This window comes from Hylobates moloch, unplaced genomic scaffold (assembly GCF_009828535.3).
Source record: "Hylobates moloch isolate HMO894 unplaced genomic scaffold, HMol_V3 SCAFFOLD_6, whole genome shotgun sequence".
Lineage (NCBI taxonomy): Eukaryota > Metazoa > Chordata > Mammalia > Primates > Hylobatidae > Hylobates > Hylobates moloch.
Window position 1 is genome coordinate 1,842,258 of NW_026652281.1, and position 8,583 is coordinate 1,850,840.

At 52.4% G+C, this 8,583-nt stretch overlaps 1 long non-coding RNA gene across 1 annotated transcript; it reads right to left on the bottom strand.

The window, feature by feature from the left end:
* Positions 1 to 238: 238 nt before the first annotated feature.
* On the bottom strand, positions 239 to 1,174 carry LOC116470721 (uncharacterized). The gene is made up of 3 exons (XR_004248656.1): positions 945 to 1,174; positions 591 to 706; positions 239 to 389 (listed from the first exon to the last, which is right to left on the bottom strand). It is a non-coding gene; the product is annotated as an uncharacterized LOC116470721 (long non-coding RNA).
* Positions 1,175 to 8,583: the final 7,409 nt, after the last annotated feature.

The following is an 8,583-nucleotide window of genomic DNA, read 5'->3' on the forward strand; positions in this document are numbered from 1 at the left end:
CTCACTCACCCACAGCCTCAGAGCAGATGATCAGTGTGAACTGAATCATGGATTTTTGCAAAACCACCCATCGGGGCCCACGAACACGGCTGTATTTAGCAGCACAGCCCCAGTGCAGAGGCTTCAGGTCACGCATGTCCAGAAAGGTAAGCCCTGTCACCCTCTGGGCCGCCTCCTGCTTTTAGCTCTCCAGGCTGGGGGATTTTGTTTGTGCACACTGTAAAAATTCACGCTCATCTGAAAGCACGTTCCATGCACACGTTATTTATTGTGAGATCAGCGTGCGATTACAACACAGCCAGCTGTATTCTGAGAACAGGCGGCTTGCGACCAGAGGGCCGCGCCTTGAAGCCCATCACCTCCTCGCCCACATGCATTTCCCATCAGATCTGACAGGCGACAAGGGGAGAAAGACAAGCCCATCCATCAGCCTGCACCTCTGGGGCCTACGTGGCCCGGAGTTCTCTGAACTCGTCCAGTGTCCACAGCCCAGCAACACGCATCAGGGCTGAAGAAAGAGAGAAATACTGTTCCCTGGGACAGCGATGTGGACCAGCCCCACCGACTCCCTCGCCGCCCGGGTAACTCACTCTATGCTGTGTCCTTGGCCTCCTCTGACATTACGAAACCCAACCCTGCGCTTGTTTCTTTACTGCCTTTAAAAGACAGAAGAACAGCTGACACTCCCCTTTCGGCCGGCACCGTCCTGGCATGGGGAAAAAGCAGATGTAGGCAAGTCAATTGACATGCTGACAGACCACTGGATCGGAAAATAAATCTACCCTGATGCAAGTCACAAAAGCATGGGGAAGGAGGCGTGGGGGCAGCGTGAAATCCCGGGCACGGCTGCCTCCTGCCCCACGCCCAGGACCGGGAAGGGCCACGCAGCTGTGATGTTTTTCTCTCCAAAGGGAATTAATCATTTCCAGACGCCATCCCAGCACCTGGTGCCCAAAGCCACAGGCCTGGGAGCTGTGCAGGTCTTGCAGGCAGACGACACCACTTAGCGGACGCGATTTCTTCCTGGGTCCCACTGCCTGGTGCGTGCAGAGAAACTACTCCCAAGTGGGAAGTGAGTGACTTGTCGAGGTTTGGGACAAAGCTCAGGGGTGTCCCAGATGAACCCCTTCTCTAAAACAAGCAGGTCCCTCCCTGCTCCGACACTGAAATGACATCACAGGGCACTGAGGACGTGGGGCCCATCCCGGGCCGCTGCAGTGCAGTGCCACCTGCAGGCCGTGTGGCCTGCGCAGGCTGCGTCATCTCCAGGCCTGCAGGCTCTCGTCTGCGGGAAGAGGATGATCAGTAGCCCAGCATTGGAGGTTTGTGCGGGGGGAAATAAGCCAAGTAACCAGGGGCGGGATCTTAAAGAGTGATTGCACCAAGCCACACTCTGCAGGTGCCGGGCCACGCTGGGGCCTGAGTGTTTGTCTCCCTCCACACTCATTTGTTGAAATCCTCACCCTCAAAGTGATGGGATTAGGAGGTGGGGCCTTCGAGAGGTGATGAGGTTAAGGGGCAGAGCCCTCATTAATGGGATTAGTGCTTTATAAGAGGCCCTAGAAACCCCCCTTGCCCCTTGCGCCATGTGAGGGCACAGTGAGAAGATAACCATCTACGAGGAAATGGGCCCCACCAGACACTCACTCTACTGGGATCTTAATCTTGGACTTCCCAGCCTCCAGAACTATGAGAAAGAAACTTCTGCTGTTTATAAGCCACCCAATTTATGGGTTTTTTGGGAGATTTTTTGGGGTTTTTTTAGAGACAGGGTCTTGCTCTGCCACCCAGGCTGGAGCACAGTGGTGAGATCATTGCTCACTGCAGCCTCAACCTCCTGGGCTCAAGCAATCCTCCTACTTCAGCCTCCTGAGTAACTGGGACTGCAGGCGCACACCACCACACCCAGCTAATTTTAAAATGTTCTGTAGAGATAGGATCCTCCTGTGTAGTGCCCAGACTGATCTTGAACTCCTGGCCTAAAGTGATCCTCCAGCCTCAGCCTTCTGAAGTGCTGGGATTATGGGATTACAGGTGTGAGCCACAATGCTTGGCCTCCAATTTATGGTATTTTGTTACAGCAACCCAGATGGACTAAGACAACTCTCATAATCAATATCATCATCCTTATCATCACCACCCATCACCATCATCATTATCACCACCATTATCACCACTATCATCACCACCACCATCACCACCATCATCATCCCCAGCATCACCATCATCATTATCACCACCATTATCACCACTATCATCACCACCACCATCACCACCATCATCATCCCCAGCATCACCACCACCACCATCACCACCATTATCACCACTATCATCACCACCACCATCACCACCATCATCATCACCACCATCATCACCACCACCATCATCACCACCATCACTACCATCACCATCATCCTCATCATCATCACCATCATCACTATCACCATCATCACCATTACCTCCATCATCACCATCATCACCACCATCACCACTATCATGACCACCACCATCACCACCACCGTCATCATGACCACCAGTCTCTTCTTCCTGAGAAGCTGGGAGTTGAGACACAGTAAGGTGTTGTAGACACACTTATGACCCCAAATTCCATAAGACAGAGGACCTCCCATTTTCTTTTCCTTGTTACAGCATGTCATCTTCCTGCACAAAGTGGACAAGACCTTGACGTCTGTCTCTGTTTCCCAAAAGAGTTACCAAGGGGGCGTTTTCCAAACTACCTGGCTCAGACTTCTTTCCCAGCATGGCCTGGTGAGTGCCACGGAAGAGAAGCTGAGGCTCTACCAGCAGCCTTAGACCTGAAACAATGTTCCTGCTCCATCTCCCTGCAGGAGCCATGCTCACCCCAAACGCTTCCACCAGCTCAGGCTGCATGGTTTCAACAAGAAGAATTTGTTTCTCACAGTTCTGGAGGCTGGAATTCCAAGATCAAGGTATGGCTGACTTGACTCCTGATGAGGGCCCTTCCTGACTTGGAGGTGGCTTCCCAGCTGCCTCCCCACGGTGTCCTCAAAAGGTGAGAGAGGGAGCTCCAGCCTCTTCCTCTCCTTGTAAGGACACCAGTCCCATCATGCAGTCCCACCTTCACGGCATCATCTAAACCTAATCACCATCCAAAGTCCCCCCTCCAAATACCATCACACTGGGTGTTAGGGCTTCAATATACAAATTTGAGAGGGAGACAATTCTGTCTGTAGCAGGCCCCTGGGGTCCCATCCCAGCCAGAGTAACCCCACAGAAGCAACCAGTAAATCTCCAAAGCCATCACCGTAGCCCACCAAACATTTCACCTCTGCCTGTGTTCTGAGAGTGAGACTTGTTCATTGTTCTGTTTTGATTCTCAGCAGGGCCTATGACAATGTCTCATGCTCAGGGAATGAAGAAGTGAAGAAAGCAGGAATGAATGAAGGAAGGAAGCAGCTCCAGCAATTGGTTCCCAGGCGAGAAGCTGGTGGGGTTCTGACTTCTACCCCGATTCACACCCTTTTCTCCTGCCCTTAGGGCGGTCCTTCTCCTGCCCTTGTTCATTCATCCCCTTCAGCCCTTTCGTATTCTCTTCCGTAGGTGAACCACAAAAAATAAATACATTAGAAATGTTTTCTGAGCGCATAAGATGCATCCTGTCAATTTCTCTGCCCCAGCCCAGTGGGGTGGGTGATGCCTTTGCAGCCCCCACTTGCCAGGGGCACCTTGTGGGCATCTAGATCTCCAGACCTCAAAGCCAGCGCCCACCCAACTGCAGGGTGCTATCTGCTCTGTACATATTCTGGGAGCTCCGTGGCCTGGCCCAGCCCAGCTGGAAACTGGGGTGCCCTTCACTCCTCCAAAAGAGGCTGTTTGCTTTCAAAGAAAGTGAAGAGTAGAACTGCAGACTGCATTTGGCTACACAGCCTGAGACTCCTGGGAACAAAATAACCCATACAAACAAAATCCACAAGGAGCCCCAAGCCTTCACTTCAGTCCACTCGGCTCTCAACACCCTCCTGGTCTCATATTTTCCTTTCTATCCTTCAGAGGAGGGTAGCTAATAAGACTTTGTCTCTTGCCTCTGGTAATTGTTTTCTAGTGCCCCTAGCACTGCTATAAAAAATGACCACTGACTTAGAGGCTTCCAGCCACACACATCTAGTCTCTCCCGGTTCTGGAGGTCAGAGGTCCTAAGGTCCAGGTGTTGGCAGGGGCTGGCTCCCTCCGGACGCTCCTGGGAAGAGCGATGATGAACATTTATTGTTCTAAAGTCCAGTTTGTGGCAGTGTGTTACAGAGGCAACGGGAAACTGATACTCCATGGAAGTCAGTGGGAAAGTAAGACTGCTACAGGTCACAGCCCTCCTGTTCACACAACATACTTCCCTAGTTCAAGCCAACACCCTCCTCTGCTGAGTTCTCCAACAACCTCAGCTCAGCCTCTATCTCAGCCTACCAAATGCAACAGAGATGCTTGTAAAACACAGTCTTGCCTGTGTTGCTTCCAGCCTGGAGTCTTCAATAGCTCCCCATTGCCCTTAGTGCAAACACTGACATCAAGCATGCATTGTGACGCCGTGGCTGTGTGCGATCTCTGGATTTACTTCTCCAGCACATGCCCTTCTCCCTCTCCTTCCTGTCCTCCCTCCTCCACCTCCTGAACACAAACCTCCACTAGTTTCACAAACACGCCACCTGTCCTGTTGTATGAGTTAAGAGGGTGAGTGCCTGGCATGGTGCTGGGTGCATGGTGGGGCTGTGCTGGGAATGAGCAAGGTGTCACCTCTGGTTCAGCCACTACCCAGGCAAGTGCCCAGGGCTTCCACTTTTCTCCTCTAAAAATGACAATATTGGGCCTGAAATTAGCCTTAATGGTCTACCCCACTCTTGTGAGTTTATAGCAATCAAAAAATTTTGGGCCAGGAAAAAAAATTGCCCAGAAAAACGAGAAGGTTTTGGCCTCGTGTATCCAGATTAGCTGTTTGTGTGGACTGAGACCCATCACTGGTCTAAAGCCCCCAGCCCCATGTATGGGTACCCATTTCGCAGCACAAAGGGTCGAGACAAGGCAACAAGAGAGAGAAAAGTAGAGGAAGTAACAGGGTGGGTGGGGTGGGAAATTGTGATAAGGATCTCGAAAGTTCCCCAGAGTCTGATTGCCTCCTGGTTGGTTAAAATTTCTGTGCATTTTTCTTTTCTTTTATTTCCTTTTCTTTTCCTTTTTTTTTTTTTTTTTTTCTGACACAGTCCCACACTGTCACCCAGGCTGGAGTGCAGTGGTGCAATCTCGGCTCACTGCAACCTCTACCTCCTGGGTTCAAGTGATTCTCCTGCCTCAGCCTCCCAAATACTTGGGATTACAGGTACCTGCCACCAAGCCCAGATAATTTTTTGTATTTTTAGTAGAGACGGAGTTTCATCATGTTGGCCAGGCTGGTCTCCAACTCCTGACCTCAGGTGATCCACTCACCTTGGCCTCCCAAAGTGCTGGAATGACAGGTGTGAGCCACTGCCCCTGGCCTGTGCCTTTTTGTATGGCAACAATTAGCACAGAAAACAATTCCCTCGTAGGAGCATTTCCCAGCACCCAGTCTAGTGCCTGGCATACAGTAGGAACACAATAGGTGCATGTGGAATGGGTGGATAAATGAACGTGCCCAGTGCTTTTCTAGAGAGCGGGTCCCAGGGGCATGCAGACACGCATATCCAGGTGTCTAAATATCCCTCCCCAACTCCAGTCAGAGAGAGACCACGAGAGACCTCAGCTGGGAAGAACCATCACGTCCCCCCACCAGACCTTTGCTCCCCTCTACTTTGTGGTGCTACACCGAAGCATTACCATCCTTATCCCTCCAGCTCTTCCTTCTGGTGCTATCTGGAGACATGCATTTGGGTTGTTACGATCAGAAATGACAGTGGCAGTTCTGCACTTTGGAAGGTCCAATAGAGGTAAAATTGAGACAGTGCAGCCGGCTGTGTTAGGAGCTACACTTCCGCGAGGCTGCAGAGGCTATCTACAAAAGGCCGGTGTATAAGCAATGTCCTTTCAGTGTTTCTGTTTGTTTGTTTGTTTTTTGAGATGGAGTCTAGCTCTGTTGCCCAGGCTGGAATGCAGTGGTGCAATCTCTGCTTACAGCAAGCTCCGCCTCCCAGGTTCGCACCATTCTCCTGCCTCAGCCTCCCGAGTAGCTGGGACTGCAGGCGCCCACCATCACGCCTGGCTAATTTTTGTATTTTTAGTAGAGACGGGGTTTCATCATGTTAGCCAGGATGGTCTTAATCTCCTGACCTGGTGATCCACCCGCCTCAGCCTCCCAAAGTGCTGGGGTTACAGGCGTGAGCCACCGCGCCCAGCCCCTTTCAGTGTTTTTAATGAGACATCCTCCCTTCATTGGGGAATATTCTAGACACAAGGTTTGAGAAAGAAGGACCTTCCTTTCCAAAACGGAAAAAGGAGGCCACATTTGGCTTACTGAGTATCCATTCTAAACGGCATTTGAGGTGCTTCCTATGTGCAGAAGCAGGTAGTGACACGAATGCAGGAGTGGTGCATGGTGCCCACACCAGGGACTAGCATCTAAGGCTGTGCTCCTCAAACTCCACAGACAGGTGCCCCCGGAGTCTCATAGAGATATAGATTCTCGTGCAGTGGATCTGGGCAGGGGGAGGGTCTGCATTTCTAACGCGCTCCCGAGGGCTACAGAGGCAGCTAGCCTGGACTGAGATCCACGTTCCCAGCCTGAAGACCGGTGGCACTGGCCATCCCTGAGAGCTTGTTTGATACGCAAGTTCTGGGGCATCCCAGACCTCCTGCCTCAGAATCCCTGGCAGTGGTGCCTGGGGACCCGGGTTTAACAAGCCTCCCAGAGATTGAGATGCTCTGGCAAGTCTGAGCACCATGGGGGCCAGACCACGGCAACAGCCCATCCAGGAGCTGCACTTCGCCCTTCCTGCATGCTGTGAGATGTCATTAAGCAGCCCGTGCCGTCCTCTCGGCCAGGCACAGCCTCAGAACCCTCCAAGCAGCAGTCCAGGCCCCCAGGATGATAGTACGACACCCCAGGTCTACACAGACACTAAGGAGACAGCAGATGGTCCCCCAAGATGTGTTAGATGCTACCCAAGTGAGATGCACAGTTCCACGGGTGCCCCGTCTGGGGAGGGAGCAGCCTGTGGTGCTCTGGGGGAGAGGAGGTGTTGGGGTGTCACAGGAGAGGTGAGACGTAATCTGGACCTTGGAGGGAACGGAGGAGTCGTCCAGGGCAGCAAGGAAGGGTACCCCAGGCAGGGGTCATGGCACGGGCAGAGGCACAGAGGTGGCAAATCTCGTTGTTTGCTTGGAAACTGCGTGAATCAGCTTAGGGCCAGGCCCTGAGCTCCAAAGTGGAGATGGGGTTATGAGAGGAGAACTGGGGAGCAGGGGAGCCAGGAGGCTGGTGTGAGAGACAGGGCCCGGGACACATCCCGGGAAAGCCCCTGCCCACCCGCTTTCCTTCCCAGGCCCCTTTCCTGAGACCCTGCTGGGGAAAAAGAGACAACAGCACAGGAGGAGGAGAGAGGGGTCGATGGGATTTCAGACACTCCAAGATAAACAGGGAAACTAAGAGTTGAGACTCGTTATATTAGCCATGGGAAAAATCACCATTAGGCACCGCATTTTAATACAGCGTTCTGTCTGGTTTTGATTTCACAGATGTAAAAAAAATAATAATAATAATGCAGGCAATCTGGACTTAAGTTGGACTACTTCAAACTGTTTCTATAAACCACATTTGGTATTCTTCCAGCGTTTCTGAGATTCAATTTACAGATTTCTTCAAGTCAAAAAAATTTTAAAAAAAGAAAGAAAAAAAGAACCTAAATACCCTCTGTGGGGAGCAGTTGCTGGGGTCCCGGCTGGTGCCACGTTCCCACAAGGGGCCTCCCTTTCCTAGTGTAATTGGCGTAATTCACATTGTTCTGATTACAGAGGGCCTGTGAGATGCTGCATTTACGAGCCACTCCGGAGGTTTTCCTTCCTGCATGCAATTTCATCTGCATTTTTATCAACGAGAATTTTGCTGTTAATAGAATGTGTGTTCTCACGCTGAACGTGAAACTGAAGTCACACACCTGGGCAGGTGCTGGGCCCACAGGTGCTAGGTTCTGTGGGGTCCGGTCGGATCTGGGAGGCCTAGCTTGGAGGCGGCGTTCCTAGGCCACCCCAGGCAAAGAAGAGCTGCTTCAGGGTCCCTAACCTGCGCCACTCACTCAGGGCTCCCCCTACCAGGTGAGCCGGACCCTGGGGGTCTCCACAGACGCCTCAGCTAGTCCTGACCTGCTGGCCAGACGCCCACTGGCCCTGCCTTCCAGAGGTCCCCGCTGCATGGTCTTCACACCCCAGGGCATCCCAGACGCCCCACCCGCAGGGCTGCTAGAACTTTCTTCCGAGACAAAGCCTGCCATTGTGCCTCCCTGGAGCCCGTCTCCGCAATGGGGGGCAGGGTGTGTTGAGCGTCCCGGGTCCAGTGTCTCCGGCGTGTCCTGCATCTCGAGAGCCAGCTCCTCTGCAGCTCAGGCCCCGTGAGTCACAGCCGCTTCCTCAAATGCTTTGGCTGAC